At 46.6% G+C, this 16,648-nt stretch overlaps 1 pseudogene; it reads right to left on the reverse strand.

Moving 5' to 3' along the window:
- Window positions 1-1,166: 1,166 nt before the first annotated feature.
- LOC144116474 (uncharacterized) overlaps window positions 1,167-16,648 on the reverse strand; it is a 54,782-nt pseudogene continuing 39,300 nt past the window's right edge.

Raw genomic sequence — 16,648 nt, forward strand, 5'->3', positions numbered from 1 at the left:
CAGTTCGTTGTTTTTGGTAAATATGCGGCAGGAAGTGCTACCAGACAAATTCCTCGGTGGAAAAAGAAAGGCCAATATGTGACTTGAGCGCAGTGGTGTCTGAACGAAAACTGTGTGAACGTACAAACTGTGTTGGATTTAAGGAACCAAGCAATTCCAATATGCCGTGAGGAAAGGAATGTAGGAGGGAGTGAAAAAGAGCAAGAGTGCCTGTAGTGTAGGGTTCCGGAATAATTTCGACCATCTGAGGTTTAGTGTGCACTGATACCAGCTGAAAAAGTCCAGTGGCTCCAATTGAAATTCCAACTGGTATTAAGTGGAACCAATTGGAGTTACTGGGTTCCGGTTTCGGAGTTACTGAGCACACAGATAACTTGCTTTCGAGGGTGGCCTGAAGAATAGAATTATTGCTTTGCTCAATAGGCATATGGGCCGCACATTGACCACAGATAGGCATATAACTGCAAAAAACATAACCGAAACGTCTGAGCTTAATCCAGGTTCAGTACAAGGCTGCTAAAGGCGCCATGCTTCAATATGTGATAGCTCAAGGCACGTGACAAGGAGCACAAAAGGCGAGGCACCAAGAATGACGGCGTAAACCATGCAGTAACTTTTTATAAAAGCAGCATATCTTACAGCTGCTGTGTTGCCTCATTTCCGTCTTGCTATTTTTATTACAGTGCTATTGGCTGAAATGTTATAGAAAAGAAAGGACAGCTGATGGTAATTATTGCTAACATGACACAATTCCGCGTAATGGTCAGATGCTGCAGAGTTCTGAAACTGAACCAGTGACAATTCACCACACAATGTCATACTATTGCTTCGAAAATTCTTATTAAATAAGGCATGCATGGTGAAAGCTTGATTTACCATGAGGCTAACCACAAAATATGAAACTCAAGGCAAATGGCCCTGGCAAGCATTGCAAGTTTCCAGGGTGGACTTTCCGTCATAACGAAGACTGGATGATCGAAAACAAAGAAAAAATGTAGCATACCAAGTTTGACTTTTGCTGGAGTTTTCTGCAGCATCACCGTTCACCACACTTTCTTTCTCCTTTTCCAATAGCTCTTCAGATGTCATTGCATGAAGAAAACAGGGAAAGCAATAATGAAATCATAACTGAGACTCTGAAAAAAAGGAGAGATCCACGACACAGGTCACTTGTGGTCCACCTGCAGGATATGCACCACGTGTGTCCGTCCCTCGGGCGGCTTGCCGCCGGCGCCCGACTTGGCCGACTCGTGGGCGCCCACCTGAAGGGCCTCGCCCCAGATCCGGGTGATCTTGTCGATGGGATTTCGGCACCCTTTGCAGCGGCACTTCGCGCAGCTCGAGCCGGCCACGTAGCACGGGCACCGCTGGCCGCAGCACGTCAGCTTACCAGGGTTGATGCTCGCCGCGCCGCACCGGCAGCCCCGGCGCCCCGACGACGACACCGGTGGCTGCGGCCGTGGGCGGCGCCGCCGTCGAAGTGATGCCGCTGTACTCTGATGAGTCCGAACCGTTGCTGCTCAGCTCCAGCACTGCACATACACGCGCGCGTCGGACGTCAGTTGGCCACTGGCGCAGAACAACTACCATACTTACGACCGTTTGCCGTTGTTTCAATTCTTTCGCCTATTTAGCAGCTGCTTCCGCGGACGGCACCGATGCGGACATCTTTTCTCGTGCGCCGGCGCTTAGGCGTGCACGCCACGTGGCTCCAAAAAAGCGGACCGCTCGCGCAGAGAGATTTAATTTTACCATAGCCCGATCCGCGATCCGCTACCGTGATCCGTTTTCGCGGCGGCCCAGCTGCGCCTTGAAGAACCGGTTCGCGATAACGCATCGCACTATGCTAAATATCTAATTCTTTCTTTTGCTCAGCAAACGAGCGTGACGGTAAGGCTTTTGTTCTTTCTGGTGCCAAGGCGCAGGATGCGCAACATAGTGGCATAATGGCGAAGCCTCCTCACTGTAGCAGTTCCACGCAGAGCCAGAATTAACAGAACGACGCGACGTCACCACGGTCGTATAATGCGTGTCACAGGCAGCTGTTGCCATCCGGTAGCTCTGCGCACAACATTCCGCGCGAGGAAAATTACACGATAAACGCAATTCGTGTTTGCTGCTAATTCGGGCTGAGTGGCTCTTACACTACGGTATACGGTAGCTCCAAGAAAAGGCCTGAGAATATATGTCCACCGCAGCATTTTCGCTACACCGAGAAGGACAACAATATGGCACAGAAAATTCACTGAGTATTCAAAAATCCATCCATCACAAAGGCAGGAAAATGCAGTCTTAATAGAATTTAACATTTGCTCTTACTGACTTACCCATATAAACCCAGATTCAACACAACATTCCACAACACGGTCTCGTAGAAAGAATTTATGAAAACTCAAACCTTTCCGCAGAAGTAAACTTTGGAGCTTGTATAGTTCGGACAAACGGAGAATAAAATGCGCAGAATTTTAGTACGCTCTGTCCGACAAAGCTTATCAAGACAAATAAAATTTTATTTATCTAGCGCTCGCCCTTCCCCAGACTCAAGTACAGTCGAACCCGAATATGTCTGTAACCTACAAGCAAGAATACATTGCGCTAGTACAGCGTTATACTTGCAGCGACATGCTGCCCGCCGGCGTGCTGGCAGCGCACAGCTCTCAAGGCACTGCTACGTGTAACCTGCTTTGCATCGAAGCTGCTATGGATGGTGCTTTGGAACTAGCCGCTACCTTATAAGGTACATAACCGTGCCACCACAACATTATAAATAGAATTATTGTTCATTAAAATAAAGGTAAACTTGGTTTCCACAATGCCTTGCCAGGGCCGCCGGCAAGCTTTAGTTAGATTGGTTGGCTTGGCAGCATGACAGCGATGTGGCGTGGAAAATGAGTACAAGAGACCGAAGGCCACCCTCAAGCAAACCCCCATTCACCTCGTTAAGCGGTTTGACAGTGCTGATGCCGCTGCAAGCAGCTGCCAAAGGCCGAGCAGCTGATCAGTCCCGGAAAGTGACCGAACAGTGCAGTTAGGAGAAGCGCCACTTGCACGGCCGGTGCGCAGTTCGATGCACATCGCAACTTTCATACATACTTTTACATGGTATTTTCCAGGGGATAATCTGTGTGTTCTATAGAGCCAATATTTGAAATATCTGGACTCTACTGTAATACGATCTGCGCCAAAGATCCTAAATGACACTCAAAGCTGTTTTTTTTGCAAAACTGTTATAAACCGGTGTTGTGTTTTAAATAAGCATGCAGCAAATCAGGAAATGAAGACTCTACTGAGGGGAAATTATTACTGTACCAGTGGGAAAAGATGCAACTATCTCTTCCAGCATGTCCGGATGACGAGTTATATTACTAGGACTTTTATGAAAAGCACGACGTTTCTGAATAGGACACCATTTCTAGATCTACGTGGCTAACTTCGCTGTGTGAGGCAGTTCTGTGTCGGTGATGTTTATGACTGGCAACACACGCAATGCGTCACAACGATAAGGACTGGTGGGAATTAGGAAGAACACTAAGTAGCAGAGATGCAGACTCTTACGCATAGCCTGAAGGTGACCTTATGATAAAGCCTCGCTGAACGTATTAAGCATATGTTTCACAGCACCAGTGGGTGCCTTTTCAATAGCTGATGTAGTCAAAGCTGCCTCCACATCAGGTGCAGAAGTAAGAGGGCCAGCATATAATAATGCTTTTGTTTTAATTCCAACAATGCGCAGGCATCTGTTCTAAAGGATCGGTTAAACACGCTGATGACATCGCCGTCTGGGTAAAATAACTGCGGCACAGACAGCACTTAGATGAAGTGGAGGCACCGTAGTTGAAGGCATGCTTTCCGCCACAAACTAGGCAGCGCGTCACAGATTTGAACGCTCTACCACTGCGCACTTGCCGCCATCAGTTCTAGATACGAACAAACTAAAGTCGCTGATAGTCTAGTGGCTAAAGTAGCTGATAGTCTATGTGGTGTACAAATGAAGTTCTGGCGAGCAGAAGGAGCCAGAAAATGTATGATTAGCCGATCCTCTCTTCCTCTCAGCTGCAGCAGCACACCAAATTGACACGATGCACCGGCATCCTCGAAGCTCTCGAGCACATTCCAAAGAGATGAAAGTGAGCCCACACTATGCTTTTAATGCGGGCTAGTTGAAATTAAAGGCTTAATGAAAAACAAGGCAAACGGTGAGCAGTTGACGAAGTCCAACACATGTCTGACAAATTGCACATGATGCCTCATGTACCAAGTGCCAGCATATAACAGATTTTTTTACGTCAGTGAAATAACCTTAATTCTTTCCAAGCAAAGGAATCAGGCTGAAGAACAATGTTGCCAGACTTCCGCTTAGGGAAGTTGAACACGCGTCTCTAAGCACGCCAACCAAGACAAAAGTTACTTTAGCCCTAACTACAGCCAAAGCTCCCAGTCGCGGAACGGCCTCACCCGACATCGATAAGCAGGCAATGGGCATAATAAGAATAAGTTGTAGCCATCAGTCAGCACTCCAGAATGTCCGGCATTCATAGCAAAAAAGAAAAACAGCTGCTGATCTCCACGTGTTTGTGTGCACACACCCCCAACGGGGAATCGGCTAAGTATCATGAGCCGTTGGAAGGTTAATCAGCAAGCCATGACTTTGATAAGGAAGAAAAAAAAAGGTAAACAATAACACGCGCAGTTGAGCACCCCCAGATAGCTCCGTCAAATTCGGTAAAGACAAAGCTAAACATACGGGACAACTCCTTACACTTTGCTCTGGTGTTCGGTAAAGTATTAATTTGCGATGACGCTTCTCTGTTAGCACCGGTCACATAGGATTTATCATAGGTTAGGGGTAAAAAACATACATTATCATGGCTCCAGAAGTCTAGGTAATGACACACAAACGTATCAAGCCGAGTTCCAGAAGAGAAACAAATGTAGAATTGAAGCGAGATGAACAATCAGAGGGGAATTATTGCTCGGAAAAGCAATAGGAAGCAGCAGCAAAACAGACTGAGAAAGCAATTTTTGAGGATAACGAAACAGAATAGACTCATAACAAATTAACTCGATTATTTGAGCTTGAGCTAGCTAAGGTGGGACTGAGGCTAAAAGGGGAAAAAAGACGCAAACCCAAGAGTTGGTGGGATGAGGAGGTCAAGAAGGCTGTAGGAAAATGTCAAGAAGCGTCCAAGGAACACAGATATTCCAAGAAGAGGGGAGAAGGAAAAGCTGAAGCAGACAGGAAACGGGATACCTTCATAAAGTGCAGAAGAGAAGCATCCTATTTGATCAAAGAGAAAAATTAGAAGAAAGGGTGCCCAGTGGATGTCAAAAGAATATAGAAAGGATAGAAAAACAGCACATAAATTTCTGGAAACTTCTCCAATCCATGATAATAAGACTAAGCTAGAGCAAAGGTTTGTAGTTACAGATCAGGGCATTCGGCTAGAAAGGGATGAAGCAATAGAACATATAGGAACAAGGATGACAGCAAAATTTTAAAAACACGGAAATGTTGCACATAATTTATAGAAGGAGGACATTCCGGTTACCGCAGTTGTTTCACTTGGACAAAGAGAGTGGGAAAGAGCAGAGAAGAAGGTTCCTAGTAGCACGTCGAGAGGACGAGATGGTAATGTGAATATGTTAATAAAGAATCTAGGTCCAAAATCCAAGAAACATTAAGAGAAAGCGAGCAAAATGATAGTGGATGGCAAAGCCCTTGATGGTTGGCAATTAAGCAGAATGAACATGACATATAAGGGAAAGAGGGACAAATCTGTCATAAACAACTAGCCCCATAACAGTGACGTCTGTGGTTTACAGGGTGGTGACGCAGATTATTAAGGACAGACTGCAGGCTTGGGTGGAGAACGAGAGGGTGCTAGGGGAGCTACAAAAGAAATTCTGGAAACAAATGAGGTTGGGAGACAATCTGTTTTAACTCACGCAATGTATAGAGATTGCTGAAAAGGAATACAGGCCCTTATGGCTAGCGTTTCTGGATATGAGGGGAACCTATGACAACGTTATTCAAGAGGATTTCTGAGGCATACTGGGCACATTGAATGTGGAAGATGGAGTAATTAATCTTTTAAACGAAATCTGTAACGATAGCGGAGTGCTTATAAAATGGGAGGAAAAAATGTATCACGGCCTTTAATGGTACAGGGGGCTTAGGCAAGGATGCCCTCAGTCTACTTTATTGTTCACGTTGTACCAAAAAGAGTTAGAGATCAAACTAGAGAGGAGCGGACTAGGCTTCAATCTTTCTTTTTTCAAGCAAGGCGAAATTATTAAACAGTCACTACCGGGAGTAATGTATGAGTATGATGCAGTGCTTATGGCTGACAACAAGGAAGATTTGTAGAAGTTGATAGACATCTGCAGTACAGAAGGAGATAGATTAGGTTTCAAGTTTAGAGAAGAAGAATCTGCCGTCATGACATTTAATGATGAGGGCGGCGAGCATAGAATACAGGAGTTCATGTTAAAGGTAGTGGATAAGTACAAGTATCTTGGGGTGTGGATAAATAACGGTGCTGAATATCTGACAGAGCATAAAAAATATGCAATGAATAAAGCTAGTAGGAATGCAGCTTTCAGGAAAAATTTGGCGCTGTGGAATTACAACACGTACGAAGTGCTAAGAGGGATCTGGAAAGGAGTGATGGTTCCTAGTCTGACTTTCAGTAATGCGGTTCTGTCCATGAGACCAGATGTTCGAGCAAGGTTAGAAATAAAACAACGCGGCGTAGGGAGGCTAGCTTTGGGAGCACATGGCTGCATACCACATCAGAGGGTACAGGGTGACATCGGATGCGCGTCGTTCGAGAGCAGAAAAGCTTATAAAATGATAGCATTTGAGGAGTGCTTGAGAGAAAAGCGGGAAAGCAGTGAGCTAGGAAAGTTTTCAGTTAGCTGTACATGAGGAATATGGACACAAAATGGTGAAAGCGAACTAGAAAACTGACAATCAAATATCTGGACAGCAGTTGGGGGGGGGGGAATCAGCAATTATTGGTTAAGAAAAAGGGTAAAGAAACAGAGACCTCTGTGGAAAACAGAGATGCTGATGAATAATTATGAGACATCATTCCAGTGTACATTAACACATGGACAAAGAGAGCAGGCACTACAGACGCCGGGCCTAAACAATGCTCTTGGCATCACGACAAAGCCACCCTCTGCCACCGCTAGCCACCACGCGGTCAATGCTAGATCCACTTCTTATTACCTGAAGAACAAGGTTCTAGCCTTGCTGGTTGCAAAGAGGGTGGATTTGTCGTGATGCCTAAAGCATTGTTTAGGCGAGGCGTCTATGGTGTCTACTCTCTCTGTCCATGTGTTTCTGCACGCTGGAATGATGTTTCATAATTATACCCAGAACCAACTTGCCCAGCTCTCTATGCTTATCCATGCTGACGAAATTGGCACTGGGAACATACACAATCTTGAGGCAGGAAATTGCAAAGAAAATATCTACGAGAATTGTAGCAGAAGATCTTTGTTGTTCGAGGCCAAGACGGGAGTTCTCTGGACTAGAGTCAGGTACCACGAGATACGCGTTATACGGTGCGTGTGGAGAGGAGGAGGAAGCGGCCTGAACACATGATACTTTTCTGTAAAGGGCTTCACCCCACAGTGGAAAGCAGCGGGGCTTATGCATTCAAAGCATTGGGGTTTAAGGACAGTCAAGGCAAAGTAGATTTTAAGTGGGTAGAAGTACAAACAAAGATTATCTGATTGGTGGCTAAAATCAAGATTGAAATTTCACGAGTCATGGCTAGGTGGCTTGAGCCATCACCCGATTTATAGGGTTCAGCCTTATCCATCCATCAGTCCATCATTCCGTCTGTCCGTCCATTCGTCCAGTGCACTTTACTTGCGATCTACAATACAGACAATGAGAGTCAATTTACGTACGTAATGAACGCATCAAATTATATTAATTCAACATAACCACAGCCGTCATTGCAACTCAATGCATATGTGCATTCTCATTCCACTAAGTACTTTTTATCACAAATAACACTATCACAGGACATCGGCACAATAATCACGTGTGAGAAAAGGCCTCCAAAATCAGTTAGAGCTTCATTACACTAAGAAAGCTTAGAGCAATAATGTTCATACAATACACGAAAGGCGGCAAACGAAATCCAGAAATCATATCGACAGTAGTAACATTTTCGCTGTCGCAAAGCGCGAAAATGCTTCACCTTTTTCACACTTCTTGACCATGACCTCAACCAGAAAAGCAATAGCCAACCTGCTACAGGAAACGAATCTAAAAATACAGACTTGACCTCGATATCAACAAATGAAGTTCAGCCCGGCACGTCCCCGAGGCAGATACACTCGCTAGACGCTTACGTCTCAAACGTTGAGCGGCAACTCCATGAACGCTTCCTCGCGCATGTGAGGAGCGCCTGCGCGCCCAGCGCCGCGACGGACGTCGAAAAGGGGCATGCACCTCCATGCTCCTGGCGCTGGCTCATTCCTCCTCTCGGTCCCACGGAAGGAATTTCAAGGCGTGAAGAAAGGGGGTTTAGGGGGAGGGGGGCTCTCAAAGGACAACTTAAACAGCGAAGAAGAGTGGAAAGAGCGCCAAGCCATGAAAAAAAAGCCCCCGAGAGCCCCGCGGTCATCCGATTGTTGTAAACCAGATCCCGCTTCTGACGCGCGCGCGAGCGCCCGTGCGCAGGTGCGGATATCTGACATGTCAGATATCTGTGCCACCGCTCGCGCCTGCTCGCGCGTCGCACCTCGCGCATGCGAATAGGCTCCAGCGTACGCCCGTGCGCGTAGGCGCTGTGCCCGTACGTCTAGGATGTGCCCATTGAGCTGGCGCTTTAAACTCTTCAAACGGGCATGCAACAGAGTTTCTATGTACTAAGAACAAATCAAGCGCAGCTGCTTCCTTTACAATATAGCTCTCAGCCCATATGTCATGACCCCCGCCGCTGATACAAGCGCAATCGCTGATAAAACAATAAAATGACAGTTATATTACAATCAACACCAGTTACAATCGCTGAGCGTTGGAAGAACACGCATAAGTAGCAAAGAGGTTTCAGTGCCTATCGAAACGGGAGCGCGAATGGCACACTGAACGCTCAAGACGCGAAACATTGCCACAATACGCCGACGCGCACTCCATAGCGCAAGACTGAAATACTGGTGGACGAACAGCGCGGATGCCCCACAGTGAACAGCGGCGGTCTCTTTACCAACGTAGCCGCCGCGGTGGCTGAGTGGTTATGGCGCTCGGCTGCTGGCCCGAAAGAGGCGGGTTCGATCCCGGCCGCGGCGGTCGAATTTCGATGGAGGCGAAATTCAAGAGGCCCGTGTACTGCGCGATGTGAGTGCACGGTAAAGAACCCCAGGTGGTCGAAACTTCCGGACCCCTCCACTACGGCGTCCCTCATAGCCTGAGTCGCTTTGGGACGTTAAACCCTCATAAAACCAAATCTTTACCAACGGCTCCGAGCAGTGTCGCAGTATAGGAAATGCCCGTGCTATCGTTGTCGTCGAGCACGCTCAAATCCTTGCACGCAACAAGAGTTTTGCACTGAATTCCACCTTGAGATATCGATGAACGCCGTCAACGTCAGCCTGTGAGCACGACCAAAAACAGAAACTCGAGCAGTTAAGGAAAGTGCGCCTACGCCGCACCTCAAATGGTACGCCGTGGCCCGCTGCTGCCGGAGGAGCAGGAAACGGCTGAACACTTGATACTTTTCTGTAAAGGGCTTCACAGTGAAAAGCAGCGGCGTTGATTTAACCAAAGCATTGGGGTTTAAAGACAGTGAACGAAAGTAGATTTTAAGGGGGTAGAAGTAACCAAGCGAAGGTTGTCTGATTGGTGGCTAAAATCAAGACAAAATTTCACAAGTCATGGCTAGGTGGCTTGAACCACCACCCGATTTAAAGGGTCCGTCCGTCCGTCTGTCCATCCAGCGCAGACGGCACGGAGTTCGAGCGCTCTAAACAGGTCTGTGGACGACTGTACAAATGTACAAATGACGTACCACCGGAGCTGCAGAACACTTGGCGCTGCGATTACGAACACGCCGATAACAAGAGTGCCGGGCTGATCTTTTTCCGCTGCAGCTGCAAATTCGAACGAATGCGCGGGAGCGAAAAGCCCGAGCTGAAGTGCGAACGGCGGTGTACTCGCATTACGCCTTAGAACGCGCATGCGCAGACGAACCGCGTCCGTGCGCTGACACCATGGAGCGAATACGCCGCCGACAAAAAGCGCCAACGACACTGCCTGCGGAGGAGAATCGAGATTACACCGGGCCTCGAGGCATATAATAATTGTTGGTGTTTGGGGAAAGGAAATGGCGCAGTATCTGTCTCATATATCGGCGGACACCTGTAAGGGAAGGGATAAAGGAGGGGGCGAAAGAAGAAAGGAAGAAATAGGTGCTGTAGTGGAGGGCTCCGGAATAATTTCGACCACCTGGGGATCTTTAACGTGCACTGACATCGCACAGCACACGGGCGCCTTACCGTTTTTCCTCCATGAAGAAACGGTAAGGCGCCCGTGGGCTGTGCGATGTCAGTGCACTTTCGTAGCGGATTCCGGGATTCTTTAACGTGCAATGAAATTTCAAGCGAAGAGCGTTTCTTATCCTTTTTTCTCCTTTCACCTCGCCAATGAGCGGCCGGCGGGGCTGGGATCAAAACAGTTGCGTTACAGACAAGTAATTTATTTGTCTTTTGGTTTGCCACCTAGGTAACTGCATTGTGTTGTCTGGATAAAATACTCTGCCTTTGAACTGAGCGCCGCAGTCAGTGAGCCAGCACGGCGAGTCGAGAAGTGAGACGAGGCTCGCGAAGAGAGCTCTCGCGCAATCGCCGCGTTTCCATCTAAAGTTCCACAACGAGAGAACGGAATTACACGTACCGGCGACCTAGAGTTCACCCGTGAAAATACATCGTGCTCTAAGTTCAGCGCAGGATCAGGACGTTTGTTCAACAATCGCGCAAGGCTCAACGATCCAGAAGCTTCACGCAGGGTCTGGGAATGTGGAATGGAGAAGACCCGATTCGCGCCGAACGTCCTCCGATGAAAAAAAAAATGAAAGCTCAGATTGCCGCTACGTACCGAGAGCGGTGAAAAGAGCAATGTTCAGCTCCGATCATGCGCCAGTTACACTTCTCACGTTGCGAACAGGCATGGAGCCGCGTTTCTCCGTTCATGGGCCAGTAAGGTTGCTGCGAACGGGGTTACCGCGCATAACTGTGTTCACAGTGTTCAAACATCTTTGCCGCCTTTCCCGCCAACGGTCGCGGGCACCTGTTCAACCCAAGCACCCGCTAGCCCAAGCCTGGCGTCACCTAGCGGTCCCAGAATGACGCCTCCCATTTCGCTCGCCGAGGGGTGCTAGTCTGGAAGTGCCTCCTCTGCTTTCCTTGGGCTTGTTGCGAGAAGCAGCCCACACGATGAGTCGACAAAGCGGCACGTTTCTAGGCGTATGTCGCCACTCTACCACATGAATTTTGCACTACTATTGCGATTTACAGCCGCCTTCGCTTCATCCGGCATATTTCCTCGTTATATCAGTCAATAAATGCTATAAACATGCGCATCACAACACGACGAATCGTCTGACACCATCCAGAACCCCCCGCGACAAATGGTTCGGCCGTAATGGCAATCTGGAGGTCCTCGAAATGCACCGTTTGGGGGCGGAAAGGTCGTCATTGCGAATCCCGCACATATATTGGGCATCATCGTAATTAGTAATTTTATCCTCAGGAACGTGCCAAATCATTTGACACCACTTCGAACATTCTGCGCCAAACGGGTGGCAGCAAACTTTGTGCAAAATAGTGGTCCCGGTGTGGTCCCCATTTCGATGGCCGCTATACTATATAATAGATCGAAAGAAGAAGACCTGTTGAGCGATAGAGGAACAAAAAGTTGCTTCAATATGGAACTGGCTTCCAATCCCTTCGGAAATTCAGTTGCATATCGGTAAAAGCCATCTTGTGCACCACGGGCAATTTTTTGTTCCGCTGTCGCTCAAGTTGGCAGGGGCATCCAGTACCGGCAAGGCTGTTACTCGTCCGCGCCAAGTATTAAAAATAAAATATCAAAGAAATGACACATTGCGTCAGCGCCGCCGCGCGGGCAGCGTGGGCGAAAGTAGGAGAAACGGAACTTTCGCCTGACCGACGTGACGTATCACGGGAGTAGTAGTAGTAATAACTTTATTCATAGAAATATATGTGTGGGTCTCGGTGTAGAGCCACTCTTCACATCTTTTGATGTGGTCTGTGGCTCTTGTGGCAGGGTTGGAGCCGAGCAGCGTAGAGTGGTAGTACAGCACATCCGACAAGAGTGGTCAAAGCTTCTTCAGTGTTCCTGCCCACCTCAGGTAGTTATGAATTCACTGCACATTATAACCCTCTTGGCGTAACAAGTTCACAAAACCGTTGCGTCCTGCGTGCCTATGTGTATTCCATCGGCAATTTGAAATCGCAACGGTCAACCGTTGCGATTTCAAATGGCCAATGGAATACAACGAATTTCGCCTGGTGTCGTTTACTACAGCGGCTTTGGTTTTGCGATATCCATTTTAAAAGTAGGTTTAGACTCATAAAAGCGAAAATAAGCGGCCGTGATGCAGTTCTAGATGGCCCGACGCGGCATTGCCTTTCGTAGCGTGAGACCGCTCGCTACTTTATTTTGCTTGCTTACATTTGTGTGTACGCGCGCTCGCGCCTCACTGTCTGGCTTAATCTTAAGTGTCTCGCTGTTACAGTTTGGTATACGTTTTATGGAATTTAGCGCTTGCATATATATTACTTGCGTGTTTTCTGCAGCCGCGATGTGAGCGTCGCATTCAGAATTATCGCGCAGACCTCACTGACACCAGTAGGTTGGGACAGCGCGCTGAAAGTCAGAAACGCGCCATGAGCTGCATGCATATAAGCCGTCGGAGTTGTTCTTTTTTAAATGCACAGGATGCTTTGATTGGCCATATTCGTGATCAACTCCCCAGTGTGCCCCGCGGAAGCGTTGTGTACCGTAGAGCTGCCTCTCCAGACACAGCTTTTACATGGTACAACCTGCTCTAAGCATTGTAAATTTCCCTCAGCCGTGAACCCCGGTTGTCCCTGGCGTTTCTGGCTCTAAGCGCACACGATCGACCATATAGTGGAGGGCACCAAAGTATTGCTATCTCGTTCCTTTCTGTCGTGTCTGCTTTCGTGAACCTCCCAGTAACAGTTTCGCCTCGCTTGTTATTGCTTTTTTGTGGTTTCGCGGCGCTTCCGCCAGTTGGGGCAATGGGAGGCCGAGGGCGCCTTACGGTCTTTATAAGCGAGGCAGCGCCTTTTGCGCGAGCCGATTTTTTTTTTACTTTTTCTGGACCCATCTTCGTTCTCTCTTTTTTTTTTCATATAAGCAATGCAAAGCTAGTTTAAGAAAAATTGCATCTGAGCATTAATACACCTCCTACCGTGCATTTCTTTTTTTTTTTTCAACAGGTGCTGGCCCAAGGACACCCATCAGAGTGCCCACAACAGCACCATGGAACTTACTCTATGATGGTAAGTGCACAAAGAAAACATGAGTATTTTTTGCAAACAGCTCATTTTTTCATTTGTATAAAAACTATGGACCAGTAGCCTTGATATTTTCATGATGGATATCGAGAGGTCTGTAATAGTCATCAGTTTTACTTTAATGCAAAAGATTATTTCTTGTTTCTCCCATTTACATAACTCAGACATGTTATGAAAATGTACACACTGTTCCGACACAGCTGTGTAAATACTTCAGCTGTTTATTGTTTTCAGAACAAAACATAGTTATAGGCATACCTTCAGTTATTTTGTTCACAAAGTTTACTTTTTAAATTGCTGATAAGGCAATTCAACACAATAGCTAGGCGGGCGAGTTGGTGATACATTCTTCAAAATAATAGCGCGGAAAACGGGGACTTCAAGGGGAGAAGTCCTGTGTTTTTCTTCCCTTTATGCCCCATTTTCCGCTCAATTATTTTTAAAAAAGATAACTGAAAAAAGATTACGCAACATATATGAAGCACTTCAGATACCACTTGCCTCGCAGCCACGTTTACATGAATGTGACCTCTCTCGACTTTCTAGCATATCAGATGTTGGAAATGTGCACCCATCCCCCGCCTGCACTTGATACCAGCTGCAGCTAACAAAAGTATCCTAAGCTGGAAGTGGGCGCAGCTTGCCGTTCCACAGCCTACACTGGGCATGGCGCCACCAAGCTTGATGTGGTGCATGTAAACGATGACGCAGCAGCCAAACTAGATACATGAGGAAATACAATATGCCGCAGTCGCAGTTTTGTAAACTTCGCTTATGTAGCCGAGTATGAACTAATACAAATACCATTACTTTGCAAGGGTTGTTGCTTTCTGTCAATGTTTCATAAAATTCTGCAAGTTCTTTAATGAACTGCTTTCATGCCACGTTTAATTTCTGTAGTTGTGAATTTATGGTCCTTAGACAGGAAAATCTTCCGACCACTACATGAAAAACCTCCCCTCTGAATGCTCATTTCTGCCTGAGTATATGATGACTTCAAACAAAACATGACATAGCATTGCACAGTGGGCAATTAGTTGCCCTGTGATTGCACCCTAACAGTAATTTCTATGGGATCTAGGCTGCTCTGTGAGGTTTACAAAAATACGTCTTTTTGTTTTCTTTCATAATGTTTTTTTCAGGTGAAGCTGGCCTAGTGGCCTCAGTGGTGCCAGACAGGCCAGCGTCAGACAGGCAACGGTGACAGCTGCACCGGAAGTACCAAAGAGAAGACAGAGGAGACGCGCATCTGTGTACACCGCTCAAATTCTCAAGCAGATTGAGAAACTGCATTCTCAAAGCGATAGATACAGGAAAGTACTGGGCCGGATAAGAAAAAGGCATGAGTGAAGGCGAGTAACACATCAAGAAGCTCTAAAAAAGCATAAGCCACATTTGCTACAAGAGCTTTTTTCAGATCAGGCTCTGCTCTTTTCCAAAATCCAAAAAGCACTAGTAAAAACAAACAATTCGCTCTCAATTTGTTCTTTTACTCCCAAAAATCTTATTGTTTCTTTAGAGAAATGCTTTCTTTGCTGCAGGTGATGATGCTGAGGCGCTGGCTGGCACACATCCCAATGACACTTAATATCATTCCAGGTGCCATAAATTCAATGGAATCAGTAAAAATAGATAGACCACATCAAGACAAAACATTTTGCCTTTTATTCAATGAAATAGCCTTGAAAAGAATTTTGATCTATGATCACTCGCAAGATATTGTTTATGTTTTATGGGGGTTTAATGTCCCAAAGCGACTCAGGCAATGAGGGATGCCGTAATTGGCTTCGTAGATGATGGGAATACAAGGACTTCTCATGTGGAAAGCAAAGCTCTTGTTATGGCAGTGTGTGGCATATCAAGAACTTGGATTCAGCCAGTAGCCTTTGCGGGAGCCCACAAGCATAATCAGCTCTTGCAATATACAAGCGGCTATTAGACTTAATCCAGTGGCTTGAAACAAAAGGTCATTTGGTGAAAGCAGTCGTCTATGCTCATGAGTCGGAACGATGTCAGCCTGTCAATAATCCTCATCCATCCCATCCATAAGCCATATTTGAACATACCAACTGGACATCTCAAAACCAAATTAGTAAAGAAACTAAAGAACAACATATTTGCAGGATGCCTTCGCTGACATGAGAGTTTGAAAACTGTTCAGCAAATCTGTGTCTGTGGCACTTCTCACTCTCATCACCATTCAGGGGCTTCCTGTTGATGCCAAATTTACAACAGAGTTCGGAGAAAAGGCAGATCAGCTTTTTGACAGCCTGTTCAATTCAAGCCTGAAAAAGCAAGATGACGAGTTGTGGTACGCATAAGTGAGGGTTCGGAACACCATGTCTTCTTTGAGTCACCCATAAATAGGATTGCCCAATGGCATTTTGGGTGCCCTCGGGACGAGTAACCGCGCTACATCAAAGGTTGGCAGATTACAATCAAATCCTTGCTCCTGCTCTGGACTATATAAATTATATTTTCAATTTACTCATCTTTTCACTCGTTGATTTCTGCTGGACCCTTTGCAAACCTTTTTTCAATTATTCATAAAAAAGTCCCTACTGAGACACAATCTGCACCAATTCGTCGCCACTCTGAAACATATCTGGATTGGTAAAGTTTTCACGCTTTCTCAAGGATACTGTGAAGTGACAACAAATGCATTCCTCATCAACCTGGAGGGTGTTTCTGTATTGTTGTCATGAAGCAGCATACCAACCACAAGCCACAGCAGGCCGCGAGGCTCCGATTCATCTGATGTGCAAGGGTCTTCACAACATGCCCCTCGCATAGTATATGGAAATGTGTACCTTATCGCTGTCACTCTTGTGAACAGCTTTTTTGATCTGAGAACTACTGAGTGTACATGTGAGAGAACACTGCTTGCAGCAGACTGTGGCTCTGTCGATGAGCGACATCAACTTTTCATACTACTCAATGCGAATGGTGATCCTGAGCGAGTTTTCACATTTGCTGCCGCAACCTCTGAAGAATGTCTATATTATTAAAGGAATTAGAATCCGCCTTCGGACAAGAAATCACATAGTGTGCCCAGTGCCCACAT

This window comes from Amblyomma americanum, chromosome 1 (assembly GCF_052857255.1).
Source record: "Amblyomma americanum isolate KBUSLIRL-KWMA chromosome 1, ASM5285725v1, whole genome shotgun sequence".
NCBI lineage: Eukaryota > Metazoa > Arthropoda > Arachnida > Ixodida > Ixodidae > Amblyomma > Amblyomma americanum.